This window comes from Acinonyx jubatus, chromosome C1 (genome assembly GCF_027475565.1).
Source record: "Acinonyx jubatus isolate Ajub_Pintada_27869175 chromosome C1, VMU_Ajub_asm_v1.0, whole genome shotgun sequence".
Classification (NCBI taxonomy): Eukaryota; Metazoa; Chordata; class Mammalia; order Carnivora; family Felidae; genus Acinonyx; species Acinonyx jubatus.
Genome location: NC_069381.1, coordinates 44,163,559 through 44,188,428, shown reverse-complemented (window position 1 = coordinate 44,188,428; position 24,870 = coordinate 44,163,559). Strand labels below are relative to the sequence as shown.

General features: G+C 47.8%; 2 long non-coding RNA genes across 2 annotated transcripts in view; one reads left to right on the top strand and one right to left on the bottom strand.

Annotated features, from left to right (window-relative positions):
* The window catches only part of LOC113599341 (uncharacterized), a 36,369-nt gene that overhangs the window by 4,564 nt on the left and 6,935 nt on the right, over nucleotides 1-24,870 (bottom strand). The window lies entirely within an intron of this gene.
* Nucleotides 21,005-21,813, top strand: LOC113599342 (uncharacterized). Its single transcript, XR_003420163.2, has 3 exons — nucleotides 21,005-21,109; nucleotides 21,378-21,515; nucleotides 21,699-21,813. It is a non-coding gene; the product is annotated as an uncharacterized LOC113599342 (long non-coding RNA).

The following is a 24,870-nucleotide window of genomic DNA, read 5'->3' as shown; positions in this document are numbered from 1 at the left end:
GAAAGTAATTAAAGGAAATTTTCATAGAAGACAATAGACCTAAGACATTGAAACCCAAGGGGACCCATACTTGACTGGTAAAGCACTTTGAGTCCACAATCTCGTCACCTTTTCTCAAAAGCCGTGTGAGGAATTTCTATGGGGTGGGAATGATCACCCCCAACTAGATGAGGAAACAAAGGCACAGAGAGGTGAATGAATTCAACCAATCCGCAAAACCAAGAAGGGGGCTTTCCATGGGCAAGAAGACTAGACATTTGCTGTTCTCGGCTGCCTCTGGTTTGTGTGAGAAAGAAAGGGCAAGCCTCTTGGTTTTCGGAAGAAAGAAGCCCTTCACTCCCGCCCTGGGCCAGCGGCACCAAGCAACGAGTGAGCCCCCCCTTCCAGCCCGCTGGCCCTTCATCATCCCCCACCCGACCTCCTGCCCGGCCAGATCCTCGGGATGCCGAATTGCTCTGGTTTACAGCCCAATAACCAGATTCTGAGACTTGGAGTGATGGCCTCGGGATGAGCAGTGGTTTCAAGCTGGCTGGACAGTCTACGTGGCCTCCTCATTTTAGCCCGGTGCCCTGGGTTTTAGGTGCAGCCCTGGGAGATGACCAGGGGCAGGTGGACCTCAGAACCTACCAGCTGTGGGTCTTCACACCGGGCCTCCACCCCTCCGGCCTCCGTTTCCCTCTTGTCAAATAGAACCCAGAGATGCGTGGCCTCCCTGGGACTTTGTGCAACAGAATCAGGATTCAGAGTTAGGCCCTCGGAAAACATCCACTTCCCTCGTGCCCCTTTCTGGTTTTGCCAACAGCTTCAGCCGAGGCTGAAATATCTATTGCTCTCCTGCCCCCTCGCTTGGGCCAGGGCCTCGGGCCGATTTCTCAGCCGGGAAGTCCCGGAGCGCTGAACCAGGTGGACGAGTAACCACCTTCCTCTCCGGTTGAACTCTGTCTTCTACAGGTGTCGGCGGGGGGTGCGGGGCGGCTCAGTCTCCTCTTCCCAATCCTGAATCAGGCCACTACACCCGGCACGTGCTCTGAGCTAACAAAGCAAGCCCGGCCAATCGTGGCTATAAATCCAGGGTGTTTATAAAGTCTTTGTGCACCGCTAAACCCGAATAACCCCAAGTCCCACGGGACCGGAGCAAACAAGCCGCCATTGTTATTTACCCATCATAACCGCATTCTTCAGAGGAATGGGGAGCCAAAACACAGGCGTCACTCAGTAAATCACCCAGCAGCAACGGGGGGGATGGTTGCAGTGGCCGGTGAAGAAATCCGATCAAATAATGGGATGAAGGAGAGAGCAGAGCTTGAAACAAAGCAGTCGGCCTCAACAGGGCCAGATCCCAGAAGACCCTTTCCCCGCCCCGTGCCATTGGCAAATGTGATTCTTTGGGGTTGATTCACATGCAAGTTTTATGGGGAGGGGGCCGGGCTTCATTAACTCCAGGTCCAGTAGGTAATAAGAGCGTGCTATCTGTTCAGACCCCTATGATGAATTATTCTTTTGGTAAAGACAGAGAAAAACGGGGCTGGCATCCAGCTGACAGATGAGCCAAAATGACATAGACAGGAGCAGGCTGGAATTCAAACAGCTCACCCCAGACCCCTTCCAGCCAAAGGCAGGAAGCCGACTCACTGAGAGACTGTCTCCTCTGAGTGGGCACCGGAGGCTGAGTCCGGCCGGCCCAGCCCAGGCTTGGCTCAGGGTCCAGGGGGTTAAAATTCCAGGGGGCTCTTGCTGGAAGGGATGGATGTCAGAGAAGAGGGCCACATGGAGAGGACATCTGGTGACAAGATCAACTCCTTCACTTTACAAAAAGAGGAAACGAGGCCAAGAATGGAGAAGAGTGTTGGCCAGTCTTGGCCGTTCATCTGGTTGGTATAACTCATGCTGAAAGTTCCATGCAGCCCTTTGAATTTCAATGCAGGACCCTTTATTCTGAACTATTGACTCATGAGAATAGAATTTAAGAGTCGTAAGAGCCTTACCTAATCCTGTGATGGAGAGTGTGCACCTGTACCACACCAATCTGCCTCCCACGCGTAGAACTGCTGTTAATGCTTAGTTGCGGGGCTTATGCAGACCAAATGGTTTTCCCAAACCCCTTCTGCTGAGAGATACTCCTCGGTTTTCTTTTAAAAGAAAGAATGCACGCCCCCCGCCCCTACCCCCATCCTACGAGATCTAGGTAGAGCTGATAATCACATTGCTTCACTTCCTAGCCACAAGACTGAAGGCATGTGACCCAGAGCTAGCCAATGAAAATACCCTCTCTCTTAGCCATGCTGATTGGTCTAGATATGGACAAATTATCCAAACCTGGCCAATCAGAAACCACCCCAGGACTTGTCCACCAGAGAGAAATGGAAACAAAGCTCTTTATTGTTGAGGTTAGACATAGTCTCATACTTCTCAACATGACGCTTCATGTGGCTGACGGGTCTATGTGGTGAAACCAATTGGCCTTTCCCAGATTCTACTCTGATGCTTTCCTTTGGCAAATGAGGAGACAGAAGGCCCCAGGAGAAAAAGCAATTGTTCAAGGTCATGCCCAGTTAGTACTAGAACGTGGTTCATGCCCCAGCTGCCGTTCGATTTTCCTTGGTCGATGTGTTTTCTGGTAAAATAATATTAAAAATGTGGCCTGTGGCCAAAAGTTGAATGACAGCTCATGAAAAGTTCTGCATCGGTGCTCAGGACTTAGACTCTCCCTATCCCCCAGTCTCTCAGCTATTCCCCTATACAGGCTTGAAGCTGCCCAGGACTTCAAGGTGAAATTTCATGGGCCCTCTCAGAATACAGTTTCGAAAGAGACTCTGGAGAAAGCTCCCACTGTTGGCATTAAAGGAATAAAGACAGGTCCCTTCTATTTCTTCTTCCTCCATCAACAAGACCAGTCCCGTGGAAGATCCTTTCTTAATACACACTCATTCATCTGGTTCCCTGACACTTCATGGTCTCAGAGCTGAATCTTAGATTCCAGAGGGGCTCTGGCCAGAAGAAAAATTTCCCCTCCTGTATTTTTAAAATATTTATTTATTTATTTCGAGAGAGAGAGAGAGAATGAGCCGAGGGCGGGGGGTGGTCCAGAGAGAGAGGGAGAGAGAGAATCTCAAGCAGGCCCTGCACTGTCAGCATAGAGCCTGATGCAGGGCTCAATCTCACCAAACAGAAGATCAAGACCTGAGCAGAAATCAAGAGTCGGACCCTCAACCGACTGAGCCACTCGGGTGCCCCTCTCCTCCTTTAATTCAAGCACTATACTTCTTTTAATGTAACCTAAGATATCATTAGTTTGGGGGGCAACCACATGATTGACTGCAAAGAATCAAAAAGCAAGGGGGGAAAAGAGCAATTGAAAGAAGAATTTTAAGCCTGAAAAGGAGAATATTCAGGGAAAGCACACCATTTTCATGTTTTGAAAGGACTGTCATGACTCAGTAAAATTAGATTTCTGTAAGAATCCAAAGGAATAATAGGAGTGAACGAGAGCCACCTACAAGAGGATAGATTTATAGATCCAGGAACTGAGGTGCAGAGAGAGTAAGTGGTTCGTTCTGTATCCACACAGGCTCATTATTGACCAAACAAGAATGTCAACTAAGACCTCCTGCAAAGTCCAACAGCCTGAGACAACCGAGTGAGACAAATTCTGGTTCAAATCCAGCTTTTGCCACTTCCTTCCTTAGGCAGGAAGCCCCTTAACTTCTCTGAACCTTTTCGTGTCTAAATAAAAGTTCACACAGTTGAGGTTCCAAGATTCAAATGACGCGACGGGGCTAATGCATCCGCCGTGGGGCTCAGCTCATATCAGCGCCCAACAAATCGTACTTTTCTGACCTTTACCTTTTTCACCACATCACCTCCCTTCTTCGTTCCCTGCAATTCGAACAGCACAGGGTCTCTTTTCAACCCGTGTTGAAAAGATGCTCTTGTTTCATCAAAGGGCTGAAGATGAAATGAGATGCTCTTGTTTCATCAAAGGGCTGGTCCATTCCCTGGTCCCACACAAGAACCCAGTTACAACCATGTCAGCGGGAGGGTAGGTTCTGGGAAAGGATCTGGCAGAACTGGGGCCATGAAAGATGCTCTGCTACACCCTGCACCTTGCTGGCTCCCTCCCTGAGCACCTCATCCTTCACCTGCCCCCCACAAAAGCAACTATCCGCTCCCTCCTCTTGCCAGAGCCGATGCTCCCTTTCGCCTCCGCCAGGCCAAACTGAGTTCCAGAATCCACTTTGCTGGGTCCAGCTTCCAAAGCTCTGCCTGTGCTGCTCTCTCAGCCTGCAATTGTTTCTCTTTTTCTCCCCCATTCTTCGAAACGTGGATGGTGACACATCGTCTTCTGCAGAAAGCCCTCCCTCGTGTCTCTGGGTTTGTTCGCGTTAGGTTTGTTTGTTTAAAAGAAATTTTGACGCCTCGGTGGCTCAATCGGTTGAGCATCTGACTCTTGATTTTGGCTCAGGTCGCAATCCCAGGGTTGTGGGATCAAGCCCTGCATCAGGCTCTGTGATCAGCACGGAGCCTGCTGAAGGTTCTCTCTCTCCCTCTGCCCCTGCTTACGTGCACGTGCTCTCGCTCTCTCGCTCTCTCTCTCTCTCTCTCTCTCTCTCTCAAATAAAAAAAATAGAAAATAAAAAATAAAACAAAATAAAATACATTGAATTGCCAGGCGTGAAGGACTCAGTAAAACCTGCCTTTCATCATCATGATGGCATGGTTATCACTGGCTGGAGTGTAGTCTACATTTGGGGCACAGCTAGAGGAAACTAGCTGGAACGGGAAAGGTAACTGAAGGAGCGAGCACAGTATGGCTCGCTCAATATTTTTTTAAGGACACTAACAGAGAAGGAAGACCGAGCATCCCAGTAGGTCTCACACGGTAGCATCCATTGCCTTGGTGAAGGTGCCAATCGGCGGGGAAAGATCTAGGCTAATCAAACCCATGGGACTGATGTAGAAACCCCAACACCCTTGAACTTCTTGACGATGAAAATGGAACTGCTAGGCAGCCAAAAAGCCCTGTCTTCTCCCTCTGGCCCACCTCCAAATGATGCTTGATGAGCAGAGGGTCAGAACCACAGGGCATAGCAGCTGTATGATTCAAATGTCTCCTGTCATCAGTCTTCCCTCTAAAGAAATAGTCCCCTCAAAGACCAAACAGGCCATGCCCTTGAGTGGCTTGTTTCCTATTGTCTTAGTCTGCTCCAACTGCCATTAAAAAATACCACAGACTGGGTGGCTTCAACAACAGGAATTTATTTCTCACAGTTCTGGAAGCTAGGAAGTCCAAGATCAAGTTGCTGGCTGATTTGATTCCTCTCTTCCTGGCTTACAGATGGCTGGTCTTCTTGTGGTCTCACATGGCAGAGAGAGAGCAAGCTCTCTGGTGTCTCTTCTTGCAAGGCCACTAATGCCATCAGGGGACCCCATCCTCATGACCTCATCTAAACCTAATCACCTCCCAAAGACCCTCACGTCCTAATACCATCACACTGGGGGTTAGGGCTTCAGCCTATGAACCTGGGGGAAACACTCCAATCTATTAGCACCTACTATTCACCAAGAAGCCATCTAGTTCTATGTTCTTGGGAGACTGGCCCAAAAGAGAGAGTGGATGGTCCTGTGGCAGGGCCAGCAGGTGCTCACAGCAGTTCGGAGTGGAATCTCAGGAGCTGTATAGCCTGCATCTGGTTCCAGCTCCCGAACTCATCCATTCTGTGACCCTAAGCGGTCTGTGTACCCTTTCTGACCCTCAATTCAATTTCCTTACCCATAAAATGGCAGTAGTGATACCTGCTTCCTAGGGCTGTTTCAAATAGTAGATGAGATATTGTTTGAAAGGCACTGAACACTCTTCCAGCAGGGAACATGAGCTCAGGAAACAGGGACTGTTGCCTCACCGTGTCCACACCTGGTGCTTGGTTTTGAAGATTTGGATGCCTCTCCTGGACCGAGTTTGAGCGTGTCCTGCCTCCGTGCCCAATTTTTACTTATATCTTTTGACTTGCCGACGTTCTTGCTGCTGCTTTAACTATGTCAGTGGTCATCTAGTCTTCGAGTTGCTCTACTTTCCAAAGGTGGGGCTTTTGCGTGTTTGAGTCCACAGCGTTTTGATTCACAGTCAAACGCTCAGAAGACAACCCTCCTTTTCTCATTTCCCGAGTCTCTGTGGGCACCTCTTTAGCAAAGTTTTTGGGTTGCCCTGCAATTCTCAGGGGAGGAAATTCTACTGTTTCTACATCGAATGCCAGGGAAACTATTTCCTGATGGCTTGGACATCGCTGGAGCGAGCTACGAGTTCGGTTTGGAGGTTGTAAGCTGCCACCCTCAGGGAGGCCAGGCTGCTCTTACAGGCTGACCAGTTCGTTTCCCTTGGGCACACGTCACGGTGGTGGTGGTGGTGGCGGTGGTGGCATAATAGTAGTGGCAATAGCCGCAGCAACATAAGACCCCTCATGTCATTTCTACATGGTCTGTAGAGAGTCCATGAGCTCTTTGATCTGGTAGAACACTCACAGTAGGTTCTCCTGACCAGCACGTCGTATTTGCAGGTGAAGACCCAGACAAGCCAAATTCGGGAAATAACTCTGACGAGCGATGACACGAGGGATGCGGATGTCCGACACTCAGCCTTCCACGTCGTGACTGATGAAAAGCAGGGCCAGAGAGGTGAATACCCAGTTGGAAAGCCACAAAGCCAATTAGGGCCAATCGGGAGAGCCTGTTGCCCTGGTCCTGACGTACAGCCACAGAAATACATTAACAGCATTGCGGAAGTTGCTTGCCACATTGCTCAAATTTGTGTCACCTTGCCAGTCACCTGTGGGCTATCATGAAATAGTATTTTTTTTTTAATCTGCAAAATGTCTTTCAATAGCACAGTTAGCGAGCCATAGCCATGCATCACTCACAATCCGTTTATTTATTTCTGTTTTCTCTGGCATAACGCCGTCTCCTTCAAAATTTTAAATGGCACTGTTTTGCACAATAACATCTAAGATTTCACATCTGCCAAAAATGCTTTAATTGTTATACTTTTTCAGGCTGAGAAACAGAACAAATTAACGAAATGTGGTTTGGGTGTTAAAGGTGCTAACTTGTCAAATATAAGCCCTTAACATAGATGTTATTTTTGTCACCCGGCTTTGGTATTTCTTCGCTTCGAATACCCCACAACGCTCAGACCATGAAAGGGGTCTACATCTGTCCTTTGCTTCTGAAGCTCTTTGTTTCAAAGAGGCAAGCGTGTTCACAGCCCAGCTCTTGCCTCCCACGTGGCTTTGTGATTTGAACACTGTCTTCGTTCAGGCTCCTAGAGCGAAATGCCATAGTCTGAGTGGTTTGAACAACCAACGTTTATTTCTCACTGCTCTGGAGGCTAAGTCCAAGATAAAGGCGTCTAGTTCTAGTGAAGGTCCCCTTCCTGGCTTGCAGGTGGCTGCTCCTTGCTGTGTCTTCACATGGCGGAGAGCAGGAGAGAGCTCTGGTGTCTCTTCCTATAAGGACGCTATTCTCATCACGGGTCCCTACCCCTGTGACTTCATCTACATCTAAATACTTCCCAAAAGGCCCCTCGTCCAATACATTGGGGGTTAGGGCGAAGGCACACACCTCAGGCCATAACAACTGCTCCGTTCCACTTCCCTCATTTACAAATCAGGATCTTGTTTCTAATGTTTATTTACTTATTTTTGAGGGGTGGGGAGGGGCAGAGAGAGAGGAGACAGAGAATCCCCAGAAGGCTCCATGCCATCAGCACAGAGCCTGACTCACAGCTCGAACTCAAGAACTGTGAGATCGTGACCTGAGCCAAAATTGAAAGTCGGACCCTTAACCAACTGAGCCATCCAGGCGCCCCTACAAAGCAGGACCTTTAAGAGTCCTTATCTCCACACGGTGGTTGACAGGATGATGGTTCTGTAGGGTCAAGAGATGGGGTAATGAGAGCTCCATAAATATGGGTTTGTTGGTGTGGAAATAGTGGTAGCAAAAGTGGGGAGGGGGTTGAAATAGTCTGTGGCACTATTCTTCAAGTTGTAGAAGACTATAAAAATAATAGCTATCAGTGTTATACTCAGATACCCATCTCCCTTTCCTCTATAGTTAGATACCAATGCTAAATAATATTAGCTCTTTCAGTCATAAATGAAAATAATACAAAGAGAAAAATTCGTAAAAATTCAAATGTCCAATCTCAATTAAGCATTTTTCCCCAGAGCATTGTGCTCCTGACGCCCTTCCTTCTGTGCCCCTCCCACTGCCAATTTGCCTTCCCAGGATGGTGCATGATTGGGAGCAATCATTACCAAATGGCTGGAGAAATCAAGCCACGAGTGGACAGTGGGAACAGTGGGAAGTGAGCCTGCCTACTCTATTTAGAAGACTGTTCCCAAGCAATGGGAGGTCAGACAGTCTGGTACACAGGTGGACATTTGGACATTCTGGCCTAGCGCTGTGGTTCTGTTTCTGAGGTCAAAGCGAGTTATTTCTCAATCTCATCCCATCAACGCTGTGGTCAGAGAAAAATCTCTCCCAGAGACCTGTAAAATTATTCATGGAAGTCATCCTTTCCAGACTGTTGCAACACTATATCTTATTGCGTATTTGGGAGTATTTCCATGGGAAGGGGGGTGGTTAAATCAGGCAGTGCTGGAAAGCCACCATCATAACCCCCAAACCCCTAATTCTTAACCATTAAAAATATTGCTGAGCCTTTCCTTGGTTTTAAACCAGCTGGTGATACGGGTGTGGCATGTTTCTGGTCAGCTTGATGTCAAAACTCTTTCAGGAAGTCTTGTTTTATATTTTTCCACCAACATTCTTTCAAGCCCAATACATGAGATGGGATTGGTGAGGATTTTTCCAGTCATGGGATTTCTCCAGAGCTCATCCAATCATCCAGCAAACCCTGGTGAAAACCTGCCATGTTCCAGGTCTTGGGCTGGCCCTGAGATTCAAAGATAATCAAGCACAACCATCCACATTTCTCCTCAAGTAGCTTGTTTATGGCCTCCGTCTTATTCTGTCTCCAGTGATAAACACCTGGCCAGCAGCATCTATGTGATAATTCATCATTCCCTTCTTTTGTGCACAAAAGCCCATCCCTAGATGGTCCTCAGGGACAGATCTACTGGGATGCAGTCCAATATTCAGATGCATTAGGACATTTAGAAGGGTCACCAGACCCTTTGGAACCAAACTCACTTTAACTCCATTCAACTACAGAAGGCTTTCTTAGACCCTGTTCAGGTTTAATATTGCTTTCCTGAGGTTTGTCCGTCCTCCGGTGCCTCTTATCTTTGGTTCTTCTAAGCCACCTGCTTCAGCTGACCCAGTTTCACTCCCCAGGACCGGGGAGTCATTTCCTGTTTCGCATGTTGAGTTTTCACTAAGACAATCCAGAGCAGCTGTTTTCTCAAGCCACAGAAGGTGGAACGAAAGGAAGAGCCCTGGCGTGGAATGAAGAGACGGGTTCTCGTCCACCCAGTTTCTGACCTGCTGAGTGGTGACGGGGGAGGTTCTTAGGTCTGGGCCCACGGTTGTGGTCTCCTTCTGAAGCTCACTCCTCTCCTCCACCCCAGCCTACCCCTTTCCAAGGTCTCGGCCAAGCCTTCCAAAGGCTGAAATGCTGATGTATGACCATGTGAGCCATTGTTGAACACCCGTAGTGCCTTGAGGTCCTTGAGCAAACACCCAGTTTACACTCTCTTGCTCAAACAGTATTTCCCTTTCCTAAACACTACGACCCAGCGACTCCCCCGGGGTGCTGGAAAGACAAAGATTAGATATGGCTATGGCACAAAATCAAAGGATCTCGGGGAGTTCAGAGGGGACCCTAACTCATCCCGAGGGAACAAGGGCATCCTCTTAAGAGAGAGCACTGCCTTAGCGGGCTCTGGAAGGAAGATCAGCCAGAAAGAAAGTGGGAGGAAGAATGTTCCAGGCAGAGGAAACCATGAGCAATTGCACCGAGCTGTGAAGTGGCATGATGTAACTGGGAACCTACCAGAAGTGTGAAGTAACTTGAGGAAAACTAAGGCTGGGATGGGCAGATGCGGATGGAAATGGGGGAAGGGGACAAGTCCCCAAAGCCCTTGCCAGCCAAGACTGGGAGCACTCCTCAACTAAGAGCCTTTCAGTGGCTTCCTCTGCACTTAAATGATCATCCGATTTCCAGTGAATAGTGCTCACTGCACTGACTCTCCCAAGGACCAACCCATTGCATTTGTTTATTAGGTTTTTTTTTAAGAGGTTCTTTAGAGCAATGCAACTTTTTCTAACTACGCGTGGAAAAGCTTTATTTTCTGGACTTTTAAACCAAAGGGAAATGAAATACAAACTTATTATGTAAGTATTACAGGTGCAGTTGAGGCCACCCTCCCTCATCTCATTCCCTTCCCTGCATCCCAGAGGAAACCGCTGTCCTGAAGCTTGCGGGTAACATTCCCTTTCGTACTCTTACACTCCTATCACACAGGTGCTAGTAAGACAGGAATCCTGGTCTAGTAGGTTTTAACATTTTCGCGAATTACATTGGTTCTTCTACAACCTGCTCCTTACACTTAACATGGTTTTTGAGATTTATCCTCATTTGATGTGTGTAACTCAACTTCATTTTAAAGCAGTGTGTATTCCATTGTATGAATACAGAAACACAACACAACTTGTTTTATCGATCCTCCTGAGGATGGACATTTAGGTCATTCCCAATGACTTGTCATTACCGATAAGGCTGCCACAACCATTGTTGCACGTGTCTATCTATGTACATCTCTGGGAATTTCTCCGGGACATGTACTACAAGTAGATTCTCTTCTAATAGGGCGTACACATCTTCAACTTTATTAGCTATATTGCTGAATTTTTTTTTCCAAAGTGATTTTACCAATTTAAACTCTTATCATGTAAGAATGACCGGGACTCTGTATTCTCGCCGATGCTTGGGTTTTTTTTTTTTTAATTTTTTTAAATGTTTATTCCTTTTTGAGAGACAGAGTGCAAGTGGGGAAGGGGCAGAGAGAGAAGGAGACATAGAATCCGAAGCAGGCTCCAGGCTCTGAGCTGTCAGCACAGAGCCTGACTCGGGGCTCGAACCCACGAACCATGAGATCATGACCTGAGCTGAAGTCAGATGCTTAACCAACTGAGCCACCCAGGCGCCCCTTTAATGCTTGACTTTTAAATTTTTACCAATTTTATCTGGGTGGGCATACAAAAGTATCTTATTATAGTTTTAATTTGCATTTGTTTGATTACTAATGAGGCTAAGCATCTTTTCATTTTTATTGGCTATGTTATAAACTGAATGTTTAACTTCCTTTGCCCATTTTTCTTTGGGGTCAGCTGTCTCTTAGTAATTTATAGGAGTTCTGTATATCTCATGGATAGAAACCCTTTTGCTTTACACACATTAAAAAGAAAAACAGTATCAAGAAATTCTTTCCAAGACTGGAAATGGGCAAAAGACATTACTGGATATTTTTACATTTGAATCTGAGCATCGTCTAGTGGTCCAAGAACTACCAGATTCTATACACCTTTGATTGTTTTTTATTGATTCAGTTACTTTACAACTTTTATCAGGGAGATAAAACTTAACTTCTAAAAAACTAATAGTAATGTAAATGTTCCTTGGTCCATGGCAATGCAAATAATCCCTGGTCCTAGTGATCAAAACGGATTTTGTCTGAAAGAGACTATAAATTTCTGGAAGTCAAATTCTCATTTAATCTCTCATTAGTTCCATCATTAATTAGTAAGTGAAAACAACATCTTTCACACATATTCCCGTTATATTTGTAGGCAAGTCATGATTTCACCATGCTCAATATTATATTTTAGCAAGAGAGATATTTTCAAAGAATAAAACACTAATCGAGGAAAGCTGACATTTCCAGGCAGAACCTGTGGTTGGCCAGACAGTACAGCTGAGTCAGAAAATTGAAGGCCTAAGGCTGTCCTGGAGTGAGTGGCTGATGCTGAGGCCCAAAGCTGAGTCTGAACGAAAATAGCTGAAAGGAGCCCTGAGGGGTCAACAAGAGGCTGCGTGGCCGGTTTGTGGGCCAGAGCCGCCATCTTCCTGTTCCTGTAATTTGGCCAATTATCCAACCTTCAGCCTCCTATCAGGAAACCTGGAATAGGAACATTTACCTCAAGACCTACGGTAAGAATTAACTGAAATCATACGTGTGAGCCACTTAACGTATGACACAAGACTATGACAACGATAACAGTGACAGTAGTAGCCAACATTTATTGAATGCTTATTTTTAGACTAGGCGAAAAACCACAAGGGAGAAAACTGAGGCAGAGAGACTCCAAAGCCCAGGCTCACAACCCGGGAACTCGCTCGTACCTATCGTTATTGTTCTGGTGGAGCAAGCAGTTGGCGAGGCATCGAGACACAAGTTCAAGCGCAGACTGCCTTCAGCAGCTGTGGGACTGCTCCCAGCCATAGCCATCCATTTTCCCACTGCTCTGATGCATGTGCTACCTCTATTATGTCCTACACTATATTGTTGGTGCTGGAAAAATGAGGAAGTTTGGGGGTTCCGTTTCTGAACTTTGAAGATACGGAGGGAATATCTACTCATTTAATACCTTACTAGCTTCCTAGGGACCACCATAACAAAGCACCACTAACTGGATGACTTGAAACAACAGATATGTATTGTGTCACAGTTCTGCAGGTTAGAAGTCCACAATCAGACATTCACAGCCCCATTCTCCCTCTGAAACCTGTAGAATCCTTTTGTGCCTCTTCCCAGCTTCTGGTGGTGGCCATCACTCCATGGCCTTCTTTGGCTTATAAACATAAGGCTCTCCAATCTCTGCCTCTGTTGTCATATGGCATTCTCTTCACCTGGTCTTCTTATAACAACATCAGCCACATTATATTAAGGGCCAACCCTGCTCTACGGTGGCCTCATCTTAACTAATTACGTCTGCAATGACCCTCTTTATAAATAAGGCCACATTACGAGATACGTGGAGTTATGACTTCAACACATCCTCAAGAAAGGGCACAACTCAGCCCATTATAATGCCCCACCTGAGAACTCTAAGGAAGGTAGGCATGTGGGGCCCAAGGCCAATCTGGCATGATCTTCCACAGCTTTGGCCTTCCAGCTCCAGAGAAAACAGAAGTCCAAATCCCAAAAGAGGACAGCCACACTTCCCAGGGCAGAGTTTTCTTTAATGTAGCTTATGAATTAAGTCCAGCTACAGTGGGATGTACTTTAATAATATGGAAGGGAAAGAGGCCATCCCATCCTTTCATCCTGAAAGATTAGGTAAGCAAAGCGTCAAGAGGGTTATGCTAGATTAGTACTCACTTTTCAGAAAATACAGCCCAATTCTAGAAGCCATGATAGGCAATTATTCATCTCTAAAAAAAGTTCTCTATGATACAGAAAGGGAAGAGAGCCAGCATTTTTATTTAACGCCTCCTCTGTGCCAAGCCATATGTGGAATAATTTACAAACATCATCTCTTTCAACTCTCATGGCAATTCTTTGATTATTAACCCCATTTGACAGATAAGGAAGCAGGCTAAGAGAAGTTAACTGATTTTTTTCTTAAGTTCCACCGCTTAAAAATGTGGTAGTACCAGGATTTAAACCCAGATTTGTCTGACAGTCTAGTTTGGAATCTTTCCACTATGTTAGATTGTCTCTTTATTGTTTTATATCAGATAAGGTATTTGAAAACTTGAAGCATTATGTCTACAAGAGTAATCAATATGTATTTATATCCTTTCTTCCTCCAGAGAAAGTTCCTAGAACGAGGGAGTGAATGAATGAACCTGGATGACTACACAGCAACTCTGATTCTCCTGTCCTCACGTGAACTCTCCCCACTCTGAGGTCAAGACCTTGTTCTTCTCTCTCAAGTGGAACTTATTCCCTCCCACCCCCTCCAACCATCACCCCCTGGCTTATCCCTCAGAAAGAGGATGAGGTCTAGCCATCGTTGAATCCCTACCCCTAGCCTTCTGCACTGGCCTGATACACAGCAGTGTTCAATATGTCTGCAGAGTGAATGGGTCAGAACAAACTCCTGTAAGGCACATAGCTCAGTATTGGTTAGAGCAGTAGGCTTAACCTGGCAGCATTCCTAGGAAGTTTAGAGAGAAACCAGGGCTCCAGGCCCAGCATTGTCACTAATTTGTTGTGTGAATTTGGGCTGTTCTTGGCCCTGTCACTCCACACATCTAAGGAGGGGCTTTAACGAATGATCTTGGTGTCTCCAAAGGTCAGTAGGGGTCCAGATGCTATTAGAGCCTGCACTGTCCAGGGATGGACAATCCTCTCCCAGATTCTAGTTTTCCTGAACCAGGAAGATTAGCATTTGGGTGCCTTGCCAACTTCCTTGTGTTAGTTTCCAAGAGAGAACTTCTCAAGGACAGCAGAAATGAAGATTCCTTCCACCTCGCCAAGAGCACTCTTAAGGCCAGAGAGAATACCCAAACTTGAGTGAGATTCCTTGAGACAGTTTCTCCCAATAAGGAACTATAATGATGATAGTTCATGCTTACCATGCACAAGTGACTTGTTCTGCTTTGTGTAGGCCCTTCACGGCCATTACCGCATTTGATCCTCATGTGAGGCAGATCTGCATTGTGATTTTTATTCCCCATTTGACCAATCAAAAAACCAGAGCGCCAAAGAGGTTGAGGCACATCCCCAGGGTCATCTAGTTATCTCCCCATACCCCAAAATCTGGTTTTTATTTTTTATTTATTTTTTTTAATGTTTATTTATTTTGAGACAGAGCGCACAGGGGAGGAGCAGAGAGAGAGAGACACACTCAGAATCTGAAGCAGGCTCCAGGCTCTGAGCCATCAGCACAGAGCCCAATGCAGAGCTCACAAACCGTGAGATCATGACCCGAACAGAAGTCGGACACTCAACTGACTGAGCCACGCAGGCGCCCCTGGTTTTTATTTTTGTTTTTACCTTTTTTAAAAGCAAGAAATATGTTCGCATGGTACCACATTCAACAGGTACAAAGATATGTACAGAATGGGTACGTTTGTCTTGCTCCTGGTCTTTCTGCATCTCGTTCCCTGTTATCATTTGTTTCAGATCTTCCAAGAGGTCTTTTCCTCTAACAGAGACAAATAGGTGATGCTTGCCCACCTGTAGCACACTGTAGATGGTGTTCTGTACCTTTCATTTTCCACTGACCGATACGGCTGGGCAATCCTTCCAGGTCAGTATATAAACATCTGCCCTGTTCTTTGCAACGGCTGGACGATTGTCTATCCATTTTGAAAGTACCGTACTTTATTTTGAAGGGAATATGTGGACCCCAACCTCTTAAGCACAGAGCTATACAGGGACGAGCTGGGAAGCTGAAATGTCAGACCCTCACACCCAGGGCCACTGAGCATGTCAAATCAACCGACCCCTTGCAACATTTCTACACACAGACTTTCAGTCTGATTGAAGACTAATTGAAACAACGTGTGAAAGCAACGTGTGCTTGCAAACGGCAGGTGCCTGCCTATCATGCTAACGTTGGCAGGTGTCTGACTAAATGGGCCAAGATGGTTAGGATACTAGAGAGTAGCAGACGTCCAGGGAAGGAAGCCGCCCCGTTCCCCAAGGGCCGGAGAGAGACGGAAAGAGCAGACAGATGTGTGTTCCAAACCCAGCCCTGCCACTCACTGTTGGCACCAGGGAGGGCTAGACAGGTATGAATATGACACCTCCACTCTCCGAGTTTGGGCTGGGCGAACAGTCACCAGGCTAGTGACTACATTTCCCAGGCTCCTTTGCACCCAGCTGTGCCTCACCAATAAAGCGGAGCTGGCTGCAAGGGAGCCTGGGAAATGTAGTCGCTTCTCTCTACTTCCTTTCTCTCCACCTTCCCGTGGACCGGAGCGCAGATGTGGTGGTGGCAGTGAAAGATCTTCAAATGAAGGAACAAAGTGACACCCCAACAGCGAGACTGGAAGGAACTCTGGCTCCCCTGGCCCACCTCTGGAGCACACTGCTGTGTGAGAGGCCAGTCCACTTTGATCCTGCTTTGGCGACCGCATTCTGAGGTCTCCCTTGGGGCACCTTAACTTTTAGTAACTAGTACACAGCGTGACCTCTGAACAAATCACCTGGTATCCTGGAGCCTCAGTTTCTACAACTCCGTATCCCTCATAACACCTAGCATGGTACTTGCCACATGATACAAGCTCAATAAATGGCTCTCTGGGCCTGTTTCCCCATCTGTAAAATGGGTACATTAATCATTCCTTTGTGAACCCCATTTGACACAGAGGACCATACCGTTTGTACACCCGGTACCTAGCTGCCAGCCGCCCGAGGTATCAGGGTACTTTGCACCGAGAATGAGCAGAGGTTTCACCTTCCTCTGTCCGGGTGAGTTTGGGCAAGTCCCCTGTTTTGGACGCCGTGTGGGAGCTCCCCTGGATTAGAGGCAAAGGACACGTCTGTCTCTACAGGCCAAGGAGGGTGAGGCCATGGAGGAGGCAGCCTAGCGAAGGCGTCTGACCGCACAACGCCTGCTGACTTAGGCGTGAATGAATCAGAGGCACGTGGGTCCCCTCACCTCTTCTGCATGTGTGGATTTTAAAACTAAATGTGTGCCAGGGAAAAGGGGAGCAGTTAAAGTGAGTTCTCAAGATCACCCTTCATTTGTCCCACGCAAGTGAAAGAGTTGAAAGGCCAGTCTTTTAAGCTTTTGTCAATCACAGAGCCCTGTGTTAATTAGATACCTAATATGCATCAGCCCCAGTACTCAGCACACTGTGTATGCTCTCTCCACCGATGCAACAGCCCAGCCCGATGCTCACCACCTTGCAGATGTGAAGACCAGAGAACAAAGTGCCTTGCCCAAGATGACACAGCTAACAAGTTGCTGAGCGGTATGTGAATACAGATCTGCCTGAGGCCAAAAGCCACGTTCTTCGAGGCCACAATTCTAACACTGAATACCTATTATGCTCTCAACGAAGGCTAAGTTCCTTGGAGAACAGCAAGACAAATCAGGTACAAGACTTTCTGTTCCCCGGGTGATTTGAAGAACGTTTTCTTCATGGAAAGTAAAAGGATGGGGTAGGTGTCAGACCTAGGATCAGAGAGCATGGGGTGCTCTGCCCCCTAACTACCCCATATCCTTCCGCACATTTCTGTGCCTCTCTGGGCTTCATTCTCCTCACCTATAAAATAGGAACGGCACCAACGTCCCAGAATCACTCAGAAGATTAAAAGAAGGAGAGGGGCGCCTGGGTGCCTCGGTCGGTTGAGCGTCTGACTCTTGATTTCAGCTCAGGTCGTGATGCCAGGGTCGTGGGATCGAGCCCTGCATCAGGCTCTATGCTGAACATGAAGCCTGCTTAAGATTCTCTCTTTCCCCTTCTGACCCTCTCCCCCACTCATGCTCCCTCTCGCTCTCTCTCTCTCACTCTCTCTGTCTCTCAAATAAAAAATAAAGATAAGAAGAAGATAACAGGTGTAAAGATGCTATGAAAACTCTCCAGTACAGGACAAAAGTCAACATTGTTTTCGGATACTCTGGAAGCCTTGCTTGTGTTGTTCAAATGCTCCACTAACATCCATGGGGACAGTGAGCCAAGCACATTTGCTCCCCTGGGACAAAGGGAGTGCAAATGCTGTCTCCTGACGATGTTCCCCACATGTGAAATCCCAGAAGCTCACACGCCCGAGTGCTGGACCATCTGACCTTCCAACACCAGATGGCAGATGTCAACAGCTTCGTGGCGCTCTGTAGGCATGCTTCTGGCAAGAACAATTTCCGTGTGGATGGCATTTCAGAGTTGACAGAGGACTTTCACACTCGCAAATTCTTTGGAGCGCCTTGGAACCCAGCAACGTAGGGAAGATAATTTGCATATGAGGCAACTGGGGTCCCAGGGTACCAGGAGGTACCACAACTTGCCCAAGGACTTCCATATTAATAGGGAGAATCCATACTATATAAGCCATGTCTCAGGCCTGTACCTGGGTCTAAAGTTCTTTCCATTTCCTGGCTATTCACCACCTGCTACAGAGGAAACTATGTTTGTTTGAGGCCCAGGTTACAAAACACGGCACATGAAACCTACTCAGTCATTCAGTAAATGTTCACTGAAGATCTTCCCCTGTCCAGTCCCGTGCTGGGCCCTGCAGAGACCAGTGGGCGAGATGCAAGGCCTGCTCTCCAGGGACTCAGTCTGCTGGATCACAGGACCATGGAGTGAGGCTCTGCTGTGCCTCTGCCATCTCTAATTCTTACAACAACACTGCAAAGTGTACATCTGCCCCAAATTTAATAATGGGCAATGGAGGCTCAGAGACACTGACTGATTGGTTCAAAGTCACTCAGCCCATAAGTGGCAGGTGTAGGATTAAATTTACGAAGTCTTTTGGATGCCCAATCTCAGGCTCTTCCTCAAGAACACACAGGACACCTTGACATGTCTTCAACACATAATGTCCGGAGAGGGGCCAAGATGGCAGAACAGCATGGAAGTCTTCTGCTTCTCTCATCCCCAAAATGCAGCTAAATCAATGCCAAACCATCTTACCCACCTAGAAAATCGATCCGAGGATTACCACAACAATCTGCACAACTTGAACCACAGAACTCGGCAGGTACACTGTGCAGAGGGATGAACTAGGGGAGAGAGAAGCCGCGGGGGGCGGGGAGCTGTTTTTGCTGGACAAGACAGAGGGGAAGAGTACAGGAAAAGCATTCCCCCCGAAAGCAGCTGGAGAGAAAGAGAGTGGAAACACCCATAAAGGGCTGAACAATAAAGGGAGAAAGGGGAAAGGAGGAAAGAGAGAGTTAGGACTCTATAAACAGGGGAGGGCAGAGTCTGAAACTCCACAGCTCGGTACCAAGCTGGACCCAATGTCCGGAATAGAATTAGAAGGGCCACAGCACCCCCTGGGCTTAGTTACATGACATCAAGTGACGATTCAACTAATTTATTTCTTCTTTTGCCCTCTACTGGTGATTTCATGCAATCATAGAGCGTCAGAGACAAAAAGGGCATCTAGTTAAACCTCCTCACTGTACAGATGGGATAGCTGAGGACGAGAAAGCACATCTTGCCCAACGTCACAGAGCAACTTAACATCAGAGCTGGAAATCAGCATACGTACGTCTGCATTAAAGCCCCAGTTATTTTCACTCCATCGTGTTGTGGCTGCCCACCCTAAGGCCTGGCATTTCCTTTCACATTCTTTTTTTTATCTGGAGAATACCACCTGCTTCAGGCAGAAACCAACTGTAGTTCGTCTTTGTGTGTCCCGTGCCTGGAGTGCAGAGTGATGCCCCTCCGTGAGTGTGTGATCACTGAACGACAGACGAAATGACCGTAATTATCCCCATTATACAGATGAAGAAACTCAAGGTTCAAAGAGATTAGGGTACCTGTCCAAGATGACATGGCCAAGCCATGATTCACACCTGGTCTTTCTGGCTCTGGAGGCCCTACATGGCTGCTGGCCGGAGGGCGTACGAAAGGCACCAGCCCCCCAGCAACCTGAAGAGCAGGCACAGCGTAGGGACCCTGACCTGCGCCCTCTTCGTGTTGGAAAGAGCCCTGAGTGTGGGGGTCCTGCAGAAGGACCAGGTGCTGTGACAAGTGTGCAGGGTGGAAAAAGATCCGTCCCAGCGAGGCCCCCCTTGCAGAGGGGACTCGGGCTCACGTGGCCAAACCAGTCCCACATGTTTGGAAGTGAAGAGCCTTGCTGGGGGCCAGGAGAAAGATCCGTTCTGGGGGTTCTGCCAGCCCTGGAGATGAGGCTGCCAGAGGGAGGTCAGGACAGGGGAAGGACAGATGTGTCCAAGCCCCTGCCAGAGGCCACGCTGGCCCCAGTGAATCCATTCTCTAACCAGAGCCGTAACTCTATTCCAAGCTCAGGCGTTCCGGTTCCCAGATTAGACCATGGAAAAGTGGTTCCATGTGGACTCTTTAGCTCGGCTGCTTCCTCAGTCCCCGCCCCTGCCCCCCACCTCCAGCCCAGAATCGCAGGGAGGCCATTTCGTGTCAACACGAGGATGTTGCTCTTTATTTTCTTCTCTCTTGAACCCATAAAAATAACTCTGCCAGACCCAAATATCCGTGTGAGCTCCCAAGAAGCTGGACTGAAACGTGTTTGCACGTCGGGACCAAAGCAATCCCACATGTGGCTGTTGAAACGGAGTGTCCTCTACGTGGCAGGTGGCTGCCTTCTTGAATCTCACGGACGATCACAGAAGGAGGAAGGGACCACATCTGCACCCCGTCCTCTGCTCTTCAAATGGCCCTTCCGTTTCATTTGTCGTCTTAGTTTTGCAGATGGAAAAACCTAAGGCTCGGAGAGATGGTTCAGTCATTCGATCACTCCGCACTCTGCAAATGCGTATCATTTCCACCAATGTGCTCGGTGCGGATTTTTGTAGGGAAAACCCTTTCTTTTCTGCTTTATGAAAGGATTCACTAGTGGATTCCCTGGGGTGTTCCATGCAAAGTTTCCCAAAGCGTATAAGGTAAAAGACTAATTCTGTGAGGGCTTAATAGGCATTTGGAGAAGTCTATGCACAAATTAACCTGGAAATCACTGATTAAACAACACTTCCTTAGGAGATCACTGATTAAAGAAACTCAACAATGCAGGATTTTCTTAAGTATGGGCGTTTTCAAAGTCTGTAATTGGCTAAAGTATATTTGAGTCTCCCAGCAGAGTATAAAGCATGCAGTCTTTTCCCAAAGTTATGAGCGAGAGTTCTAAGAAAAACTGTCTTGGAAACACTTCCCCAGTATATTTGGTTGACTCATATGAAATTGCCAACCCACGGCTGTTTTTTTATCTACAAAACGGCATTTCCATATGGTTGAACCTGACGTGCACAACAGGGTTTTTCTCAAGTGTTTTGTGACTCCTTTATCTGATTTCATAATGTGATGGGGTTCATAGGCCCCGAACCCCTTAAAGGTTGTTTGTAAGTGACCCTCCCTTAAAGGGTACTTGACGTGTTGCCTTTTATGGGCTCACTGTTAGAGCTGGAAATTGTCCTGGGGAGGGGTGGCCCAGATGGCTACTCTCTGCTCAAACCTGTGCCTGTCCTTCTGTACTGTGGAGTCAACTGAAGCAGCCACGTAAGTAGAGGCTGTCTTGCCAGAGCTCGAGCCCCCAGGTGGGTGTGGGGGCCAGGGGAGAATGAGCACAAGGATACACGTGACCGCCAAGCAGAGGGAAGAGTCAGGTATCTTCTCCATCCTCTCCTTGCCCATCTTCTGGCCGAACACATAGATCTCCAGAGTCCCAGAGGCTGGCAGACCCACAAGAGGGAAGGGAACTCAGTCCTGATTCACCGCCTGGTGGAAAGCCACCCACCAACTAAGCACACCTATGTTGAACTTTTAGGTGAGGGAGAAAGAAACGGATTACTTTAAGCCACGGAAGCTTGGGAGGTGTTGTTGACATCGCGGAAGGAAGTGTCAACGTAACCAACACAGTAAAGTTGGGAGCAGGTGGTGAGAGCGGCCGTCCAGGGCCCTGAAGGTGGGTAAGAGGATAGAGCAAAAGAGGACCACCCTCAGCAAGGCTCACACGACAAAAGGGTCACCAGTCAGGATGGCCGGACCGGGCTCACGCGCGCAGAAGCTCTCTTAGTCAATGGGGGCTGCTACAACAAAATGCCATCAGTGGAGTCACTTACAAACAACAGGCATTTCTCTCTCATAGTTCCAGAGGCTGGGAAGTCCAAGATCAAGGCCCTGGCAGATTTGGTGTCTGATGAGAGCCCCTTCTTTGGTTCACCTGGTAGAAGGGACAAGACATCTCTTTGGACTCCCTTTTATTTTTTTTTTAATTTTTTTTTTCAACGTTTATTTATTTTTGGGACAGAGAGAGACAGAGCATGAACGGGGGAGGGGCAGAGAGAGAGGGAGACACAGAATCGGAAACAGGCTCCAGGCTCTGAGCCATCAGCCCAGAGCCCGACGCGGGGCTCGAACTCACGGACCGCGAGATCGTGACCTGGCTGAAGTCGGACACTTAACCGACTGCGCCACCCAGGCGCCCCTGGACTCCCTTTTAAAAGGGCACTAATCCCATTTATGAAGACTCTGCTCTCATGACCCTAATCCCCTCCCAAAGGCCCCAGCTCCAAATACTGTCACAGTGGGGATGTGTGATGAATGGGGTGGGGGGAGAGCGGACAGGGGAGACATGACATTCAGTGCCTAGCAAAAGCCAATGTCATTTGTAGGAAGCATAATATGAATGGAATGCTGGGCTGATCATAGGGCTATTATTCAAAACACTAAGCATCGGTTGAGACCCTGACACCTTCCTCCCACTCATAACCCCGTGTCCAATCAGGCCCCACAGAGTTCTGGGGATTCTATGTCCTCCGTCCTATGACCCTGTCTCCTCCTCATCCCTTGTGCCCTAAATACACGGCCTCCTTCAGATCTCCCAAACACCAGCCGCACACCAGCCCCTCTAAAGCTGCACATAGGAAGATTTCCAAGGGGTTTTCTTGGCATTGAAAACCTAACCATGGCTCTCCCTGTCTAAACCCTTAAGCACATCCCAGTATCCTCAAAATAAGTCTAAGCTTAGGGAGTAAAGGCAGAAGAGGGTGAGCTTTGGAGGCAGACTCCTCTGGGTCTGATCCCTGACCTCCCCACCTCCCCACCTCCCCACCTGCATGACCCTGCACGCGGACCTTATGCTTTTGATTTTCCTTTTCTTGACCAATAAAGTAGATCACACCACAATACCTTGCATGTAGAATGTCCTCCTCCTTAATCAGCTTTCTTGCTTTCCCGTGCATGGAGCAAAGGACACTAAACATGGAGGTGGGAAGCCTGATTCGAGGCTGACCACTAGCACAGCACTTGCACAGAGTAGGTGCTCCAGACATGCACCTGCCAGATGGGTCAATGCCAAAGCCCTGACTCCCTGTCATGCATGGCTCTGCTCCAGTTGCTACACTTGGGTTCCTTTCCAGGCATGAGAAGGCGGTCGTTACCGGAGAGTGTGCTACACTTTGCTGTCTCTGCCATGTCCACGAGGTGTCCCCTAAAGAAACTTCTCTGCCCATCAGAGAAGCAGACTGGGTAGCACTGGGCACGCAGCCCTGGGGTCTACCAGCTGATTGACCTCTAAATCAGGCAGGCGAGATCTTACGGTCCTGTCTGCTAATCTTTGAAAATAAGACACAAGGGGAAACATTTACCTCCCCAAAGCACACATCTGCTCGGCAGTTTCTGAGGATGAGCCCGCGGAGAGACGCCTCCCTCTACGAGGGCTCCCAGGAGAGGCCAACAATGTGTGCGGCCTTTTCCCATGACGGAAGGGCCAAGTTCCCAGAGATGGCCCCCAGTCACCCCTCCCTCAAGGATCATGCTAAGATCCTCCTAACACACCTGCTTTTCCTTCCTCGGGCCTGGGACAAGTCCTGTCTCCGAGGTGGTTCATCCCATCCTGATCCTAATGTTCTGAAATAACATTGTATCCATTTCAGCCTCAGGGTTCTTAGGGTGCATCACAGTGGCCCCTTTATGCTACTTATGCTCTTCCACTAACAAAAACTATGGGACAAGGACAGGGGAAGAAGTGGTTCTCACACTCATACGAAAACCCCACTGGGCAGGTGGTTGTTGCATATAGCAGGAAGCGTCCTCATTCACCATGCATTTTCAAACCACGGGATGACCCCATCGCGAACTTCCAAGTAACCATATTTAGACGTCGAACTTCTCCACATAACTCGACAGCTTCCTAAGTTGGTTACAGTAATTAAATAACTGAAGTGTCCTACATTACCAACTGGAGACCAGAGCTACAAGGTCCCTTCCTTGCAACTGGGAGTGGCCATGTGACTGAGTGCAACAAAAGGATACATAACACAGAAATTTGTTGGAGGGTTTCTGGGGGAAGATGTTCTCTCCTGATAGAGAGACGCTGCTCTGGCATCTCTGGGTGCCCCTTGGCCTCCTGTCTTTTTAAAAATTTTTTTTTAATATTTATTCATTTTTGAGACAGAGACAGAGCATGAATGGGGGAGGGTCAGAGAGAGAGGGAGACACAGAATCCGAAACAGGCTCCAGGCTCTGAGCGGTCAGCACAGAGCCCGACGCAGGCCTCGAACTCACGGACCGCGAGATCATGACCCAAACCGAAGTCGGACGCCCAACCGACTGAGCCGCCCAGGCGCCCCCTGGCCTCCTTCTTTGAAAAGAGCCCTTTGAGGACTATTTAAGGTGAGGTGGCCCTATTTAAACCATGAGGCAACAAGCCTAAAGACAAAAGCCAGCATTCTGAGAAAGAGACACAGAAGGGTGGGATGAGGCTGGTTTGGGTTATTTGTTTTGTTTTGTTTTGTTTCGTGTGTGTGTGTGTGTGTGTGCGTGTGCTTTTGTTCTGTTTTGTTTGTTTGCCACTGAACCAGACCAGAACCACCTATTTCGCAAGCCATTGTTAGGCAGGTACACTCAAAGTCTCTTAACGAATGCCTCATGCATTATCAGCCCACAGTATTTTACTAACATCTTGGGACATGAGAGGACCACAAGGTGAGCAGACAATTCAGGGGCTAAAAGTAGAAAATAAACCTTTACAAAAACGGGACGATATGTAAGTGAATGTTTAATATTATCAATACAGGCCCTTGTGAAAGCCTCTGTTTGTAGAACAGGAATAATAATATCTGGTGTGGGTTTGTTCCAAGGATTCCGCGAGTTAATACAGGCAGAATAAAGTTAAAAGTGCCAGGCACAGAGCAAGTACTATCTAACAATAGCTATCAAGTTAATCAGTAAAAAATGTAACTTTCTTTAATAAAGAGTATAAGTCTGGGCACTGGATTTGGAATCAGAAAACCTGGCTTCTGGAGGGACACTTCTGT